This window comes from Salminus brasiliensis, chromosome 21 (genome assembly GCF_030463535.1).
Source record: "Salminus brasiliensis chromosome 21, fSalBra1.hap2, whole genome shotgun sequence".
Taxonomy (NCBI): domain Eukaryota; kingdom Metazoa; phylum Chordata; class Actinopteri; order Characiformes; family Bryconidae; genus Salminus; species Salminus brasiliensis.
In genome coordinates, this window is record NC_132898.1 from 12,854,978 (window position 1) to 12,875,733 (window position 20,756).

The window sequence follows — 20,756 nt, forward strand, 5'->3', positions numbered from 1 at the left end:
TTTAGAAATTTGCACAATGCAAATAGGTCCTGAATGTTCTCCCATTGCTTGTAGCTACATTAACTTTGTAGTTCCAGCTGATAAAAATCTCCTGGCTGATCGACTACATCTGGAGTATGGGGTAAATTGGGCAAATTAGATTATTCACCAAACTATCACTTTGAAGAAAAGCAGTCATTCTGGCTCTCAGTCCAAGACATGAGGTTCACCTGCAGGAATGTCAATGAGGCAATGTTAGAAGAGCTGCATGATTTGGATGCACTGTGCATCTTCAATACACACACACATACATGCACACTCTTTCAATACAAAGAGCCATGCTGAGCGCCTGCAGGTAAGAAATGAATATTTCATGAAATCAGGAGCTGATTAAGTGAGCAGGCCACGACAGCTCTAGTCAAGAATCCATTCCTCACCCACAGAAAGGGATACACTCCTCAGACATTAGTCAAAAAACACCCAGGGAGGAGATACATGAAGCCTGAGGCAGTTTCCAAACATCTTTAACCCTTTAAGACACAGTTATTGGCTTGAACACAAGCTTGTTGTCCTTGCATATTCATTTCTTATTATAGCTTCTTGAAACAAGTAGAGAATTTCTGTAAAAATGTGCAGAGCCTACACTTTTAATCCATTCCACATTTGAGTGTGTAAGTAGAAATTAGTTATATATTTATATTTGAATGAAAGTGTGTCATCTTTGTTTTACAGGGGAAAAAGTATCCATCACTTTTTTGGCATTGTTTTGGCATTTTATGACATGGAAACAATGAAAAGAAAATGCTGACTTGAACCTTGCAAAAATGTGCATTCCTGAGAAGTGAGCTTGGACAGGAGTGGGTCTGGGGTGCCAGAAATCACTATTGAGCCTTCTGGAAGTGTCATGGGCTTAATTTAGTGAAACGCTGACAAAGGGAGTTGTCTGCCTGATGACCTCTGTGAAGAGCTTGTGAATGTAGTAGATGATTGGTGTATGGCGTAGGATCTTATCAGTCCCAGTGGAAGTGTTACTGATCTGATCATAAACGTGCCTACCTGAGCTTGAGATGTAGTGGGTGGTTAGAGTATAAAGCAGGGGTTGGCCCTATGTGTAACCCCAGTTGGGCAGTGGTGGCTCAGCGGTTAGAACTCTGGGCTATTAATGACAGGGCTGTGGGTTTGATACCGGGCATGGCAAGCTGCTGCTATTGGGTCCTTGAGCAAAGCCCTTAACCCTCTCTTCTTCCCGACAATGGCTGCTCACCGGCCTCTCTGCTTCCCAGCAATGGCTGCCCACCTCTTGGGGCACGTGTGTGTATGTGTTCACTGCACACATAAGTTAAAGGCGGAAGCTAAATTCCATCTGTGTCACAAAAATGTCATGGTTGTCTTGTCTTGGTAAGTGCAGGATTTTGCCATCCTATAATATTTCAGATACATTTTTCACACAGCTTTTTGTGTGATTATGCAATTTATTAAGTAATTCCTTTTTTTGTTTTTACAGTACAATATCTAGGAATGTCCAATGCCATTTTATTTTTTGGCTTGATCCTGCCTTTCTGAGCACCTTTATGCTGAGTGTTAGCTGATACCACTCTAATTTTGTGTGTTTTTCTACCTAATTTAGCCAGATACAATATACTGCTAATCTTACAGTAAAATCACTCTTTACTTGACTATGTATATAATGTGACACTCTGGCCTACAATCTTACAATCACTTTTACTGTGTGTTTATTATGTTATATTACAGTATTACTGATCATTTGATTGCCAGTTGACTAGCCATAATTAATGACTGAAATATATATAGATAAACAGACATATAGACAAAGTAGTATATTTTCTACATAGTTTTGGTAAAAAAGTAAAGGTGCACATATTTGTCACTGTACAGCAAAATGTGTCCTCCACATTTAACCCATCTGTGGTAGTGAACACACACACACTAGTGAACTAGGGGCAGTAAGAACACACAAAACCAGAGCGGTGGGCAGCCAACTCTCAACTGTTCTCTTCACTGGCTTCCTGTAGCTGCCCGCATCAGATTCAAAACCCTGACGCTGGCCTACAAAGCTAAGAACGGACCAGCCCCTCCATACTTGATGGCAATGGTCAAAAGCCGATCCGCACCTAGAGCCCTTCGCGCTTCAAGTATGGCTCGGCTCGACCCGCCATCCCTCAAAATCCACGGAAGACAAGCGTCCAGGCTTTTTTCTGTCCAAAGTGGTAGAACGAAATTCCCCTGGGTGTCCGAACGGCCGAGTCGCTCGCTGTCTTCAAACGCAGACTGAAGACCCACCTCTTCAGAGAATACTTGGACGAATAGAGTACTATGGTCACCTTATTGTCTTGTGTTTAGTAGAGTCTAAGTTTAGAGGTATCTTTGAACTATTAGTCTATTCTAACTAGCTAAGGTTTTCTTTGGGTAAACAGTGAAGCACTTTGTAAGTCACTCTGGATAAGAGCGTCTGCTAAATGCCGTAAATGTAACTCCAGCGCCCGGGGAGCAGAGATGAGGGTAAAGGGCCTTGCTCAAGGGCCCAACAGCTTGCCAAGCCTGAGAATCGAACCCACAACCTTGTTATCGATAGTCCGGTGCTTTAACTGCTGAGCCACCACTGCCCACATGATAGACAAGTCGTGTAACAGCCGTTCTCTCTTGTTTCACGTTTGAGTTTCTATGTGATGACTTTATCAAACATGGTGAAAACACTAGATCAACAGGTGTTTTTTAAGTCACTGTATAAACAGTTACCTTCAGAAGATGCACCTCACTGCTGGAGGTTGTGAATATTGGCCATTTACACTGCTTCTAACATAGCAGTATAGTACTAACACAAATTACACATTAGTTACGGTAAGTATCGTTCCAACTGGGCTGATATTTGTGAATCGCCATGTGCTAAAACAGTATCACTCTGCTGACACTCTTGACACTTGACAAGTCTGTTCACCTGGGAGCCATCGCAGCAATTCCACTAGTCACAAAAGACTAGGCTCCCATCTCTATGCTCTATACTAAAGGTCAAATCACATTTCAAACACATATTTTAAATCACTGATGAAATCTGACTAAAACCTCATCACTCGTTTTTAGCCTTCGACTCAATAATGCACAAAACCATGCTTTTTGTGCTTGTTCTGCCTACTACCCTTGCACAGATGTCCACATCAAGGGGCGCTTTCCCCCTAGCACGTCATCCCAAGGGCAGGACATTATTTGTAAACAGACTCCATGTTGAGCGTCATGAGAACTCCCATTCATATTTTTAACCAGTGGCCAGTGTCCTCATTTACAACATTTGTAACTGCGTACAGGACTCAACAGAAACCTTACCCAACCTCTGCTTAGGCGGTCCCGGTGTATTGAAATTATTACTGTTGAATAGCAATTACTTATTTGTTGTGGAACTACTTTTTGGCAGAAGGAACTGACAGTATTAAAGCATATTGCTGAAAAACATGCATCTCCGTTCTTGTCCCTTTTTTAATTTTATTATTTGAACCCTGTAACTGCCCAGTCAACTGTAAATAACTCTGGATGAATAGACCAACAGAAATGCTCTACTGAACATTCTGTGATCTCCTGTGAAGTTACAATTTTGACAATGATCCTATCCTATACAAAGTCAGTGCAGGCTGCATGTGCAGAGATCAGGACAGGCAGAGGTCGAGAAACAGACAGGCAGTTACAAAACATATGAATTTAGAATCCAGGTCAAAGATTGGTAAAATAACAGTAACTTAACCAACAATACCCAAAACCGAGGGGCTTAAAAGAAGTCCTAAACTGTCTAATCATGAACAGCACTGAAGAGCACTCTCTTCTTTTTCTTTCTTTATGGATCAAAAAAATGGTTCTTACATGCCATCATAAAAAGAACTTTATAGCACTGTTATAGTATTGTAGCCCTTGATCTCCATTATCAGGAAACTGTCCACACGTTTGAGGAAAGACTAGAGTTCTTCCCTTTATCTTCATGACTTCTTTCAGAATCTTGATTTATAGTTACTCACTAAATCTCCTACTGGAAGTGCGTATAATAATGGGCTGCTGCGATAAGGGACTTAAGCTCAGGGATAATTAGACGGAAATTAACGAACTGTCACCAGTGCTTAATAACTAACGAGCGTGGAAATCCACCAAATCTTCTCAGACTCTTACCGTATCAATAGCTCAGATCAATGTAGCTGCTTTTTTGTCGTGAAGTGCTCAACAGCTCAACTCTTTAATTACTTTTGATCTAATAAGAGCCTTTCTTTGCATAAACCTCTGCAGGGAAATCACATAGATCAGTTATTAATGTAATTATCTGTGTCATGTACCATTTGTATTCAGTATTTAGCTTCTGGAAGCAGATCGGCTAATCTACCTGATAAGGTGTTCTTTGAAGGTCACAGTGGGTTTGGTAAGGAACATACGGTGTTCTTCCCACACTTTTTTGTGGGTTTTTTTTTGTTTCAGAGCAGACATTGGTTTTCCTTGTCTTATTTAATCACTGCAAAAAAAAAAACAAAAAAAAAAAACGAGCCCGACATCCAGGCTGCACCCACAAAAATCTAGTCTTCAGTGCTAAATACTACAATGCAATGCGAAACCATGTTGTTTTGGCTAATGTAAAGTAGTCTAATGAAAAGCTAATGAAAAGTAGTCGGGTTGGAAAGGTCAATGACAAATGAACCACTATGGTAATGTTAGCCTCTTTTCTAGATTACATGACAAAAAACACTAGAGCTGATCTTAACTTTGGGGCCTTCTGTAAAATATGTGCTAGCATAATATAAACAAGCATCTGTGGAAAAATCATTGTCCTGATAACGGCATTTATGTTCCAGAATTGAAAAAAGAGCTAACAGTTATTAGTTGAATTTGTTGTGAAACTAACTTTAAATGTGCTAACTATGTGCCCATAGTTCCACTAATTTTGCACAAATGAGCTGGTAAGAATGTGGCGAGCTAATTAGCAGAAATTGTGAACTTAGGCAAAGAAATATGAAACCAGCTGCACACATCATTAACACTGGAACACTCACTGATTGGTGTGAGCCCTAGACACAGACAAACCATTAAGGAGAGGCACAAAGAAAGAAAAAGAGAGAGAAAAAAACTCATTGCAAGTGAATGTAGGCTAGTTTCTGGTGGCCATCTCGTTGATTCACAGACATGAATTAGATTAACTGTACAGATGTGCAAACAAAAGTATGTGAGCTAAATATATGAGTTCCACTTATGTAAATTTCATCTATGAATTTAACTGCATTATCCTGTGGAGCTTGGAGGAGAATGGCTTTCACTTTCAATTCTGGATCCTCTCAGTGTTTCTTCCTTGTGCTCTTAGAAGCTTTACCCTTGCTATTTCTAATACGCTGCTTTGAGTCTAAGAAGTAGGCTACATATACAAAAGTCCTAAGATATCTGCTTTTTGAAAAGTCCCAATATGTCATGTTTAAAACAGAATTTTAAGCATGAAGTGGAAATAGGAAAAAAGCTAAACAATCATATGACCATAACCTTTGCACTTTGCAGGCATAACAATGTCCATCAGTCCAGTGGTTTCCTCTGAAACTGATCTTATTTGTCAACTGTTTGTTAAAGATATTTAAATGACCAAGACCAATTGAGTTTCCTGGCAAGTGCATGTGGCTGCAGCAGGTGAACAGCTTCTTCTTTTCCTAATCATTATTGTTAGTGGACTGGAAGCAGCAGAAGGTGGTCAAGCTGAAATCAATATCTTTAATGAGCCTGAACTCTGCAATTCTACATCCAAACCCTTTAAACAGACAAAAAACATTATCTGCCCCACCATACCCATGGCACCAAGTTTAGGATTCCAGCTGTAGCTCCATATAATTCTGTCCAAACTGCAGACTCACATACATCTGTCTGACTGTTGAACAACCAAATTCTGTCTGAACCCAACTGTAGCAGATGTTCTGTTCTGTTTGAACTTATATATATATAAGCCACAGGTAAGATTTCCTTCTTATTACTCTTCACTGAAGATTTTTTTTTTTTTACAATTTTACAAGCAATGCACCATATAACAGTGAAACACCCTTGCCTAACTTTTATTCAGGTTCTTATAGAGGTTTGATTTGCCTGTCTTACCAATATTATGTTTTCTTGGTCTTTCAGATTCTTTCTCATTGTAACCTCCACACAGCTGAACAGCCATGTCTAACTGACACAGCCTTTTATAGCCTTTCCCTTCCTTGTGGCAATCAATTCCTATCATTTCCAGGTCTGTAGACAGTTTCTTAGATTAATCAACGTTTGATGAGTGATAATATATGGTTTGAAAAGTGAGATAATGTATAAAACTTGGAAATTTGATTTAGATGACAGTTCTTAATTACAGTTGGTGACTTATCAAACTAAACAAAAAATATTATGTTTTATGTTTGATTAGCTACAGATACTTAATAGGAATGTCATAACTTGTGTTTTATCGTTAATCTGAAAAAACCCAGAAAAATAAGAACATCCAGCAACATAGGAAGCCTCGTATCATATTTCATTCATATACTGATAGAAACATGGTAGCAGAGAGTAAGCTCTGATTCTACACCATGATAAATACATTCACAAATGGAGATGCAAGTGCAAGTGCAAGTGCCATCTGTGCTCTAGCAATAAAAAGATTTAAGCAGTGGATTTCCAGGACACAATTAGACCTACAGAAAGGCAAGAAAAGGAAGAATGAAATTGAGGTAGAGGTGTATATCAACTAAAATACATTAAAGATGGGAAAATCTAACAATTCTAGATTTGTTAGAAGATTAATTAAGAGTATTTTAATCACAACAAAAACACAAATTTAAGAAATGATTGTTGAAAAGGAAATTCTGTGGAGCTTTCTATCTCTCCCTCTCTCTCAGTTGACAGGTCTCTGATAAAGAGTGTGCAAACTGAGCTCAACTTTGTCTTCCATAGTGACCACCTCTATCAGTGAAAGTATGTTAACCATTTCCTGTTTGTTAAGCCTGTGCTGTTAATTCTTAGATTTTGCACTTATGGCTGGCATTTAAATAACATTCTATTAATTATCTGCCACTTATTGAAACAAGCTGAGCTATTTAATATAAGGGGTGAGTTCCATATATGCACAATCCAAACAATCCTTTCTTAGCATATAAGTTTTTATATGATTTCAATTTGCTAATACATTGCATTACATTGCAATACATTGCTAATTGCATTGCATACAGTCTAGCACTGATGTTGTAACTGACCTATATAGCGAAAACATACACAGACCTGAAGGATCTGCTGCTAACATCTTGGTGCCAGATATCACAGACCACCTTCAGAGGAGTCAGTGGAGTCCATATCACAGGTGGGGCCTCCTCAATATTAGGCATATATTAGGGGCCTACTCGATATTAGGTGGTATTAATGTTATGGTGTTGACCAGGGCTTTTAAGTTCCAGTCCAACTGTTTTGCTTAGACTATAAAATAAAGTAAATATAACATTTTAATAACTAATCATTGGTAATGATACTTTTTCTCCCTTTTGGTCACTATATCAGTCAAGCTATTGACCAGTGTAGTTTTTACTTTTAGGCTTTGATTTCAGATGACATTAATCTGCAACTGTCAAAATAGACTTTAAATGAGTTATGTAAATATATTTATTCTATTATATATTAATTATGGAAATTGCATAGCAAACTGCAAAGATATAGTGAAATAGTTACTGATTTTCTCAATGCTGCTGGCAGATCAACCTTCTTTCGAAACTACTGAAGTACTGAAGCTACTTTTTAATCTACTGTAGCTGCTGTCTGTGAGTACCTGTCATGATGTTACATTGCTTAGATTAGCCTGAACACAAAGCCTAATGCAGATTCCAGACTTTCCTGCTACACCCACTTCCTCTCTCTGTGGACATTCCAGCGTTTTCCCACAATTTAACAGCACTGTCGCACTGTGGTGTGATACAGATAACTTGAGCTTATTAGTGAGACAGGTCATGGAAATTCTCCATAGGTGGTCTTTCTTGATAGTGCCTAGAAAAGGTGCTTCTGCCTAGGAGTTTCTCTGTGATACCATGCTCATTTCCCCCTATGTTTTCATCTGAAAAGATACAGGGATGAACTGGAATTGACTGATTTCTTTTTGAAGCAAAGATAGAAGTGAGGGAAATTCATTTTACACTATTTAATCTCCCAGCTCAGAAAAATGAGCCCAAAGCAAATAACAGGATAGAAGAAGAGAGTGATTCTGTTCCTTCTGACTGACTGACTTTATGAACGTACAGTTCTTTTGTGAAGACCTGAGCACAGAGACACTAATATTTGACTAACCAAGCCATATTGAATGTGACAAAAAGACATGGCCTATTTAAAAAGATTCTTTTACCATTTTCCTGGTATGTTTGTGTTTGGATGTGAACATTAGAAGACTAAACTGATGATTAGCCACTAGCCAAGGACAGAACCACAGCATTTATCTAATGAAAGCAAGTTACAGACCTCACAGCACATGAATTTGCAAAGAACCCCACGCAGAACCCCATAATTCAGTGTCACTGGGCTTTGTGGGTGTATCACATGACCCACAGTAAGATTTCCTTGCTGATTAGAATCATATGTTTGGGACCAGGCCAGAAAACCAAATGAAGTTTGCCTGTCCCTTAGCCAGATGGAGCCCTCGCGATGACTTCAACACGGCTGACGTATTGAGCCTTTTAGGCAATTGTCAAAAGCGTTCTTCATAAATCGAGTCGATTCTAATTCACGGTACAATTACATCTCATATTGCTCTGTCAAATGCAATTACTTTCAACTTCCCTTTTAGCCAAGGCTTTATGGTCTCTAAAATAATTTTATAAGTGGATTACTCAGGCTCAGCAGTAGCACTTTACATCAGTCTTAATGGCAGAGCAAAGTGCTCTGCTTGTAAAACCCAAAATGAAAAATAATTGGCATCTGCACATGCAAACGAGGAAATGATCAGCCTGGCCATGAGCAGGATCAGGTGAGAAAGGAGTGTATCTTGAGATTATAAATCTTTTCAGAGATCATATAGAGTTGAATTAAGTCAATGGACTTTTTATATACCTGCTATGACTTAATCTGTGCTCAAACAGGTTTCTCTAATGGACATGCACATTACTTAAATTATAGACACACTCTGCTTACTTACTAGGCTTGGGCGATTTGTCATAATTATGATTGTGACACCAAAAGACAAACGGTACCCATAAACTTGAGAACTGACCTGATCAGGCCTGACTGGTACTAGTCTATTAAAAACCCAAGCCCAACCCAAACTCAAGAGACAGAGGTAGCCCATAAAAGAGAGAGACAGCACAAGCACAGGCACATGAAAGACATTCTTTGAAAAAGAGTCGATCCAGAGCCTGGTGTTTTACATGAAAATCAGCCTGAAACCCAGTATTTTGTTGGGCCCCGTTGGGCTTGGGTGGGTGTGGGTTTGAAAAAATGTCAAAAACTAGTAAACTATTGTAAATTATATTTTTTATTATTATAAAAAATCTGCTTAAATAAAAAAGCACAGAAATGTTGTTATTTCAGTATTTAATTCCTACTTTCATGTAAATCAATGTGTAAAAAAAAAAGGCAAAATATGAAAAATATATGAAATTGCAAGTCCTTGAATCCTTGAAAATCCAAAATAGTAAAAAATACAAAAAGAGTTCAGATTGTTGTACGCAAGATGGCAATCTGTGCACTCTACAACTATTTAACACTGCTGTGTGGTCAATTTATACCATTTTAACACCAGAAAGGTCATAATTCTGCTACTACTACAAAGGGTGTGGCAATCATTTTGACTGTTTATAGAATAGCAGACAAAAAATTATATTATAAAATTCCATGATGAATTATGCCTCAAAGTACAGGCAGTCTGGAGTAAGCTACTGCTGTGGACATTAATCATAAAGTAGCTAGCTATGCTAACCCAACACACCAGCAAGCTATTTACCATTATTTAGAGCTAACTAGCTTTCCAACACAACACAAAAGGTCAGACGTGCTGTGTGGCACCATATAACATCACCCCCAAACATCCACACGTCTGCTCTTAGCATTTTGTGGAGGGGAGATTCTGTTATGAAGTGGGCACGTGGGTGCTTGTGAAGCAATCAGTTAAGAAGTTAGTGTAAGGGCTAACCTAAGAGCCTCACAAGCACCCAAAACCTCTGCATCACCAGAGCGTCAGAACCGTCTGGTGTTCTGGTGTTGGTTTTCCCTCCACAATAAGAGCAGACGTATGAACATTTGGGTGGATGTTTTAAATGTAGTGCCTTCAACCATGGAAAATCCTCTGCTCTGGAAGACTTTTAACATGGGGTGATTAACACATTTACATTGCTGTTATGCTGCTGTCTTAAGACGAAATTTGACTTGTATAATCCATCTCCACTTTGCAAAGCTTACACACAGTTCTATTGCCACTGCTTGCTCTCCAGAGAAATCCATGCCTGTGTCCCAAACCACACACTTCTATACTTTCACTACTACATTAATAAATGCACGTCTAATGTTGGTGAACTGTTTTTAACACACTATTTAGTGTGGTGGACCATGCTTGTTATGAAAATCGGCCTATTTTTGTAATTTATGGTGAGTCACTCCAGCCCTATTCTGCACATTATCACCAAAAAAAAAAAAAAAACTAGAAAAAAACCCAGCATGCTGCCTTTACTGTTGGATGCACTGCTATAATTTCTAAGCAATAAAAATCAGCTTTGTTGAATCTTGCACGCTAAAGGTAATGGTGCAACAGGACGTTGTCAGACATTCGAGGGGATTGTTATCAAAAGAGACGGGTAGATGAACAGGAAGTAAATTCCATTTTTAAGGGTTGATGAATGTCTGCAATTTAAAAAATGAATATTATTCAATCATACTCACTACATAATGACATGTGACTCCTTTCAGATAAGGCTATCTCCCGGCTTTTTCAAAGGACAGTCTGTGCACGATAACTCCCCTCCCTAAGATCACACAGGGATTCCACAAATCTCACCCTTGCGCCAGTCAGCACGCTTGACAGAGGCAAAGGCCCCAGTGTGCACTGCACACTCTCAGCCACATCAGCCTTCACCTCAGCTGTGCAGAGAACCCTTAAGCCAACACCAATCAGAACAGAAATGTGTCATCATAGGATAAAGGTGATCAGTCAGAAATACTTTGTTATGATTTGCAGTGACTGTTCCCTCTGAGAGGACAAGTGGGTTCAAACTATGCCAGCACAACACCCCCCTCCCCAAGCATTTTAGAGCCATCAGACCTGACCTGACAATAGGGGTCAAGCATTCAGTCTCCAGCTTTCTGTATACCCCATACAGTCAAAAGGTTACTGTGATAGCTGTGAATAGCTGTAAACAAAATGTACCCATCAAGTAAAATTTAAGCAATATTACTTTTCCCCATCTCGTACATCAAAATAACATAAAACAACACCTGAAGCTAAAGTTTGCATTTCCTGCTCTTTTGACGTCTATTTACAGATTTTTGATAGAATCGTATTTATTTGAACCATTATTTCCTCATCAAATGTTTACTGTGCTACTTGCTGCAACACAAGCTCAAAACATGACACCTCCACTCTGTTCCATGCATGTTTTTTCTCCAAACATGCCTTTGCTTATTGCTGCCAAAAAGCCAGTCCACAGGACTTGTTTCCATTATAGCATCAGGCTTGTTTAGATGTTCCTTTGAAAACATCTGGTGGAGAATTTTGTGCTGATGACTCTTCTACGAAGGTTGTATTTGTGCAAATGCTGCTGCACAGTAGAACAGTGCACCAAACCTCCAGAGTCTGCTAAATCAAAGTTTAGTTTTGAATTTGCAGTTTGCAATTAAAAAGGGGTTGGGATTTGTCTTTCTAGCAATCCTGTGAGTCGTTTGCTCTGAAAGTATTTTGGTCTTCCTCACCCTAATTTTACCCTACACTGTTCCTGTTAACTGACATTTCTTAAATACATTATGAGCTAAAAAAAAAACAAAAACTGCTACCTGAAATGCTTTGTTATCTTGTTATAGCCTTCAACTGCTCTATTGGGAGGGCTAGGCAAAGTACTAAGCAGATGCTTGGAGGAGCCCATGGCTGCTGATTTGTTGGGACAAGGTTTGAGTCAAAGTAATTATAAAGCTTTAAAAAGACAAAATAAAAATATACAAAACAAAATCTCTAAGAGACTATGCCTTTGGGAAATTAGTTTATCTTCTACTTACTTAACTTTTGCATGCCATTGCATGCTCTCACAAACTAACTCATTTGACCAGAGCACATTTCCTCAGACCATTTTAACACCTCATTTGTAATGAGGGGTTGATGTCCTGCAACCCCAGTGTTTCCCACACATAAGCTATACTTTGGCGGTGTGCCCAGCAGTGTCATAATCAAGACAGAATAAAAAAGGAGTCAATACCAAGTCTCTGGAGTAGTTAAGCTGGCCAAGACCAGATTAAGATAAAAAAATATATATACATGACATATTGTATAATAGTGAACAAAATATTCTATCTGATCTTAATATTAGTTCATTCATCAGACCCTGACTAAAGAGAGCAGACCAGGGAGCTTTTTTTTCCCTACTCTCATACTGTCTCAAAATATTACTGTGATATATGGTATTGGGGGGAGGGGGGTCTTTGCTTAGCTAGTATACCAATACACAGAATACCAGACAACCCAGTTTAGCTGCTGTTTACTAGTTAGCTAGTTGAAAATCTCGACTTAGACAAGTTAGCTAGCAGGTTACAAAGCACAGCACAGATTGTATTCCAATAAATTGAGGTGCAAATCACACAAGTTTAAAGGATAAAGCCTCATATCTGACAGTGAATGGTCTTAGCTCAAGTGTTTTCGACTGTTTTAGGCACATTTAGTAGACCATCCAGGTTTGCTTGCTTTCTCGTTTATTCAAACTTTATTTTTAAAAATTTAAACATGTCTCTATCCTCACAATTATCCTTTTTTTCCTAGTTTTTTTCTTTTCTCAACCTGTTTTTAAGGTGTGCCATTACCCTGTGGCTCCCTAAAATGACCATGGCGGAAAGAGGTAATTTGGCCATGAACTACATAGACATTTGAGACATCAGCCCTGTTGTTATTATGAAATACTGTCCTCATTTTAAGATACTGTAAAAATGTAAAAATTGGTATAATATAAGGTTTAAAAAATCTCCTTACCTTTAACTCCAATGTAAAAAGATAATTTCAAAGTATTTCTAATATATGAACTTGATGTAAAGAAAAAAATGCAGAGCTGTGTCCAAAACTGTGCCTTATTCACTATATAGGGCACCAGTTTGGGGTTCTGCCATTTTGTACTGATATCTGAAAATGTAGTGCTGAATTTTCAGTGCTCTATAACAATTCCACAATGCACCAAACCATGTACACTAAACGGACATGAAATGCCCATAATCCATCGCGTTGTCTGGTTTGAGGATATGCATCTCTGAGGCATGTGGCATTTCTGAGGCATGTGGCATCTCTGAGACCGATGTTCAGACTGTTTATCCGGTGCAATCTGCTGTTGCACAGCAGTGAGCTCACACACATAACGACATGTCTGACATCATTTGCTACCTTCATTCTCTGCAATAGTGCTCTACATATAGGGCTACATAATGTTACTACAGAACGGAGTGGTTTTTACTTAATAAAGACTTAGACTGCCATAAAATTCAGCTTGGTTGGTAGAAGGTTATTCGCTTGAATCTTCATTTTTTATGCATTTAATCCCTTTTTGCCAGAGATTAGTTATAGTTTTAGACATTGAACAATGAAAAATCATTGGACCACAATTTCCAGCCCCCTTTACTGATGTCTTTTCCATTGATCTAAATGCAGAAGTCACTTTAGTCACTGTTCCTAATGAAACACTTGCCGGGAGAGCAGTCCTTGTGACTTAAGCTCCAGCTCAATCCATGGCCTAGTCATGGACTTCCTGTACATTGTTTTGTTTGGATTGTTTTGCTCTGTTAAAATTACACTAAAAGGAACCTTATACAGCATTGTAAATGTTAACTGGACAGAAGCCACATTTCCAGGACGGAAACTTACTGTTTTTTTTAACTGTTATTTCAAAACAATCTTAGGCACTCAGCCACTGACGAATGTTGCAGTTTGTCCACTAATGTCCATTAGTGATATTTGTCATTTCCCTTATTACATGTCCTCTGAGCTTGCATGAGCACAAATTTTACATACATTTTCAAATCAATCAAATAAAATAGCTGAAAATGAGCTGTTAAAATGAGAATTTTGGTGGCATGTAAATCATTTTGATGTTTGAAGTTCACATTCTGTGGTATTCTTTCATATAATACAACATTTATTTCTAATACATAACTGGGTTAACTAAGGTTTTGCAGTATATCCATAACACTTACAGAAAATCAGTATTCTTAGCTGTAGAATTGTTTTTAGTGCCTTGCGCTACCGCCCACATTGTTTGTTAGCAGCATCGTACTAAAAGTCCTCAATGAATAGTATTTTCACAAGTTCGTCAACAGCTTTAGCGCGGCCTCATGAATTCCCCATTATCGCGCCCACTTCAACAGGGAACATCTCCTTGCTTCAGTTGAGCAAATCAAAACAGGGCATCTAAATGCATTCAGGAGAGCTCTCATTTCTCCATCTCATCTGCTGGCTGTGTGCTCGGCTGGAGAGAGATGGCTCAAACCTGGCAGAGAAGTATCAATTACAAGGATCACAGCAAGGCTCGTTTGTCTTCCTAGCAGCCAGACAGTTTCTGGACTCGTGAAACTGCCTTATTAGAAGGGCCTTGTCTGAGACAAGGGCCAGAACTGAGATCAGGACACTTGTCCAGGAAGTGCGGTTAACCAAATTTCAGCCATAGAGGATGGCAAGCCTGTGTTCACAGCATTTGGGGTAGGGCTGCACAATACATTGTATGTTAGATTAAACTTTATCGCAATACCAATCTTTGAGACTGGCTTTCACTAAAATATGCAAATAAGTCCTCTAAGCAAGGGGTAATAAAAATGAAAATATTTTGAAATGGTGTCCTTTGGCTTCTTTCTTTATTTGTTATTATTTTCTCCAATAGGAATGAATGATGGAACTTTGTGGGAACAAATGTGTAGACTTCTCTTGGATCACCTTGATGCTTGCACACTTGCAACACTATTGCAACCATGTGGAATACCAAACCACCAACCACCTAGCAAGCCCACAGCAACAACCTAGGTACTACAACCTGAATACTGAAAAAATGCTTACTTGGAACCACTTGGAACAACCAGGCACGTTTACATAGACTCAGAAAAAACTGCGCACCCTTGGCTATACATCATGGATCCTTTCCAAACTTTTAGAACGACGGTCCAAAAAACAGTATAATGGGCCTTATTCACCAAGCAATTCCTTCTTAAAGCCCACTAATGCAGTTCTTATGTAGATTCACATTCACCAGTGTTCTTATTTGGATTTTTTACGAGGACAATGGGATCCATCATTATTTCAGCAGAGTTGTGAACAATTCTGTGCTTTAAAATCACATCCTGAATCTGACATAGACTTTTTATGAATTAATTTAATAAAATTCTTAGATCTTGCTGAATGAGGCAGTCCCAGAATCACAGTCCCATTTATTAGTAAACTGATGCAGTCCAATATTTAATCACATACATTTGTGCAGTTTTTTGAATATATTGCGTGATGTATCGGAAAGGCGCTACTAGTAAATTGCGATGAAGGTATATGATCCTGCGTTTTTGCACATTTACCACACTAAATAGATTCACAGCTTCACAAAACGTTACATACCAAATGTTATATAAAATATAGAGGCAAAGTAACACAAAACACAGCTTTGTAACCCTTTCCAGAACAAAATATTGTGGTAACTATAACGTGCTGGGCAGGGTAGGCATAGTGACCTGCTGGAATGGTTCTGTTTAAGTGATGTTCTTAGCAGTGAATGTCCAACTTTGGTCAGCTTTGGTCATTAGCTCTGAGCTGAAAGCCTCCATTTCCAGTAAAATTGAGATCTGCCGGCCATTGAAAAGAATGGGCAGAAAAAGCAATGATGATGGAAAAGCAAGAGATGATGACGAGAGTCCTTCTGCAGTTTCACTGGGTGCTAATGATCTACCCTATCTCCTGCCCTAGAGACCTGTTTGACAGATGAGGTCCCTGAAAGATCCTGCCCTGGCCTGTTTCCTGGCTTATTAATGCACTTATGTCTGTCTGGTTTAATGGATCTCAATGATCAATTAAATTAGATTAATTGGGTGATTAAGTAACTAACAGCCCTGACTTTTATCCCTTCAATTAAAAAATTAATATAAATCTGTATTTTATGTTGACTTTAACTTACTTTTGATTTGGTTTGAAGATCTGACACAAATAACTGACAGATATGCAAAAACGGAAGAAATCAAGAGGGGCAAATGCTTTTTCACAGCACTATTCCTTCATGTGCAGTGATTCATTTATGATTTTCAGCTCCAGTTAAACAGGCAAGCATTGATGTATACAGTGTTGAGAGTTATGGGATGGTAGCAAGTGAAGGAAATAATCATCTTTCCAACAGACATTACCTACCCTTCACTCTCCATTCTATTGCACTGTTTTTATACACAGCCACATTGATTGTGTACTCTAGTGAGAGTGTAAGACCAGATGTGAATCTGCTGTAAACTTTGTATGAGAGAAGTGAATCTCGAATCTGCCTAATGTAAACCATAGAGGAGCACAATAATGCGAAGTGGATGCAGCAGGAGATTACGCTGTATTCAAGTCAAGAGCATCCGGGATGCCTGATGTATTTGTGCTATTGTGTATTGTGTGTTAGCTTGTACCTACCAGGGCTGGACGGCACTTTCAGCTGAGCCTTATGTGCTTCTTTTCTTTGGAAACACTGTTTCTTTATTTTCCCTGTGCCAAATTTCTTAGGTCATGGCAAAACTGACTATTGAATGTGAACTTCTGCGAATTACTAAAGAAACACACACACACACACACACACACACACACCAGTATCCTGAGGCGGTTCTCAAAGGTTTTTAAACAGACAGGCCAAATAATCACATGCCGTCCTTAGATACATCAAGGTCAAATTAATTCTACTTTAAAGCCAACATTGTTTCTTGGGCTTCTGAGGCTACCACAAGCTGTCATTTTTGAACACACAAGTGCCAAGAAGTCAAAGAACACCATTTAGAAGTGACCAGGGCTAAAATTCTCTGCGTTCATTGAAAATCCCTTTGTATGCTTCCTGCAGTTTTGAGCAAGCATGCAGGCTTGACTATAACATCGGCTTGAATAGTACTGCAGGCACAAAAGCCATTTGTTTAGCCAAGGTTGTAACCTTTGCTCTTAAGTGGTCGTCTACTAGAAAGGTCTGAGAAAAAAACAATATAGTGAACAAAAGTGAAGTTGACCCTGGTGTCAGTTTCCAAGGCCCTGGAGGTGACATGCTTTGAAGGTAATGGCTTACAATTTGTACAATTTTGCTGGCACCTGTGGTGTTGTGAAGAACTTTTTTCTTAGTGTTAGGAATTTCACGGGCCTGAGGTTTAATACACACTTATCAGCAATAGTAGGATAGTGAGCTATGCAAGGTATTTTTAACACAGAAAAATACTGCACTTTTAATCTTTTTCCTTGTGATAAAGGTCAGGTTATTAATATGTACTGAAGGAAAAATAACTTGCCACTGTAAAAGCAGTATATGATGCATATGCTTAATAACTATGTGCTCTGTGCTGTATATATATACTCATTCAGCACTTTACTTGGAACACTATACTAATACTGGGTAGTACTTTTATTTGCTCTCAGAGTAGCCTTGGTTCTTTGTGGTATGGATTCTGCAAGTTGTGGAAAACATTCCTTTGAGATCCTGGTCCATGTTGACATGACTGCCTCACACAATTCCATTTCCTGCTGATTTCCAGGTGCACTCTCATGCTGCCAATCTCCCGATCCCCCAATACCCCAAAGAGGTGTTCCATAAGATTCAGATCCGGTGACTGGAAAGGCCACTGAAAAACACATAAAACCAGTTTGAGATGACTTTTGCTTTGTGACATTGAGCATTTGTGACATTGAGCATTATCATGCATGAATTACCCCTTAAATTGAGTAAATTGTAGCCATATGAAGGGATGCACATGGTCAGCAACAATGCTCAGAGGCTGTGGCATTCAAGCTCTAACCAGTCTGCCCATTCACCGTTGACATCTCTCGTCAGCAAGGTGTTTCTGTCTGTTGAGATACACATGCCCGCCTGGCGCCAACAATCATGACACTGCCGTTACTTTGACTAATTGTTGCAGCCCAAGCATGTGTAGGATTGTGCAAATGTCTCTATTTACTGTGTTTTTGTCTGTAATAACGCTACATAACTTTAAAACACATACAAACATCCAGACATACTGTAGACTAATTTAATGAAACAAAAATATTGATGTTTAGCTAAACTAAGAAAAAAAAGGTATACCATTCTTTTTACTTTTACCATATATATATTTTCTTCTCACATTATATAGTGTTTTATATGCAAAAACACATTTTATGTTTTCTTGTTGTAACAGTATTTCTGTTATACCATTATTGTGTAGAAATGCTACATAACATTAAAATACATAAAAACTACTGTCGACGAATTTCATTTAACAAAGGGATTGATGTTTAGCTAAACTGAGTAAAGCAAGTATAATATTCTTTTTACTTTTACCGCATACATTACTTTTATACATATATTAATATATTCTCACATTATATATTCTTATGTTGTATATAGATATATACATATATTTATTTTTTCCTCCCGTTGTATATATATTCTCATTCTAGTGTTTCGTATGCAAAAACATACTTTTTTAATAAGACCATTATTTCCACCGCAGCATAAACTGTGAAAGTGAAGCCACGTGTGCTGAATAACAGCACCCACAGCGCAGTCACAGGCGAAGCTGACGGGTGGTGCTGTTGGGTGTCAGAGACGCTGACTGAAAGTCGTCCATTTCCCACCGTTTTACACTGGTGTGGTTTTAAAGAACAGTGGGGAAAGTCTGCAGCTCGGGTCCCTCCCCTCTTATGTACACACCAGGGTCGCGGCTGTGTGGCTCAGTAGAGGCTGCAGGCTACAGGGGAACTTTCTCTGCTGGATGGAGGAGCATCAGGAGGTAGGAGAGCAACTTTTTCGCGCGCTTTCTGGTGGCGCGCGCTGCATGTACAGCTGACTAAACCTTTTGAGGGGTTTCGTGAGGCTGTGTTTGGAGGTGGGCTGTGTTTCTGTAGGCTTTCTAGCGTCTAGCCATGTCCTTGTGGAAGTTCAAGCTGACTGCAGGAGTGCAATGAGTGGAGTTTAAACGGAGAAGGATGTAGACCAGGGGTTCCCAAACATTTTCCACGTCAGGACCCACCTTTAGAGGCAGCGTTTGTGTGTGACAAACCCAAGACTTTCAGCAGTGAGAGCGGAAATCAGTTCGTCCAAAAACTTTTGTCCACTAAATAAAGCGTGCCCTGCACTCATGCACGTTTGCTGAGGCAGTGGAATAGAAACACAGCAAAACAATGACACACTTGTTTGTTGGGTTATTGGATGTGGTCCATTCAGCTCTAGCCTTCAGCATGAACACATTCCTACATAGCAATAATAATATTTAGGATTGTTTTATTTCTTTTTTCTATTTTTTATTTTTTATTTCTGGCTCTGAAATGTTGTTAGCTATGGTTTGATTACCCCTCAGAATTACTGATATATTTATTTGTATCTATTCTCATGTTATAAAGTGTTTTATATGCAAAAACACAATTTTTATTTTTTTTCTGTGGCAACATTAGGACCTTAAATCCTCCCAAATCTGTATTTGTATAAAAAAATAGTTAAGATGTAAACACAGTATCCAGAGTCCACAGTAATGGTGATAGGAACCAGGTATCAGAATGACCAAATGTTATTCAGTCATATATTACATGTTGTCGCTGTCCAATAAAAACATGTATCTCCAAAATGTTGACTTTATAGGAGGATGGCAAAACTGTACCTAGCTTTGAATGGAAGAGTTTATTCCAAGTCATTTAGAGCATTTCTATTGGTCCATTCATTTGGAAATATTTACACAGTGTATAGAGCAGCCACAGGGTTTAAACCATGGTGCAAACTTTAAAAATGGACAAAACTGGAGATACATGGTTTTCATTGTTATTGACTTGGCTTAACGCCATGACCTTGTGCTTCCCTGATACTGGAAAAGAGGTTAGAGGTCATGATTGATGTTAGAACATGACTAGGCCAGGTAAACTGTTCTCACTGAAAACACACACGTTACACAAACGAACACAGCTGTCCTTCTGCAATTTTTTAGGCCTAATCTCTTTGGGTAAGCTGTTTCACTGCCCAGACTTTGAGACATTAGGGCTAATGTGTACTTTGGAAACTCTCAAAGTGTTTTCCTTTATCTGCTGTGAAATCTGAAGGTTCAGATGCTTAGGTCTTGAAAACTCTCCAAAGCAAACAGGACCTGTATCCCAGCTGGTTCCCAAGGCAGAGTCTTCAATACAACGGCAATTTATCAAACAATGTTTAGTTGCAATAGTGGCGCATAGTAACAGGTACTGTAGCTTTTGGGAAGAAAAAAAAAAACAACCAAATTGTTGAATGACTTTGCAAGTCTCAAATGTAAGTCCTGAATTACCTTAAGCCCACTTGACACGTCTTTAGCAAATTGCTTGACTGGAGAAAGCAACTCATGTTCACTCGGTCAGTAAAAACATCTGTTTGTAAAGTCTGCAAATGAGGGACTTGGTC

The 20,756-nt window shown here is 38.8% G+C and overlaps 1 protein-coding gene across 2 annotated transcripts in view; it reads left to right on the forward strand.

The window, feature by feature from the left end:
- Positions 1-19,040: 19,040 nt before the first annotated feature.
- Positions 19,041-20,756, forward strand: part of fbln2 (fibulin 2) — a 106,139-nt gene continuing 104,423 nt past the window's right edge. For both annotated transcript variants that reach the window (XM_072665405.1, XM_072665406.1), the window contains exon 1: positions 19,041-19,128. The gene's annotated coding sequence lies outside the window, so the exon portion shown is untranslated. The remainder of the gene's footprint in view (positions 19,129-20,756) is intronic.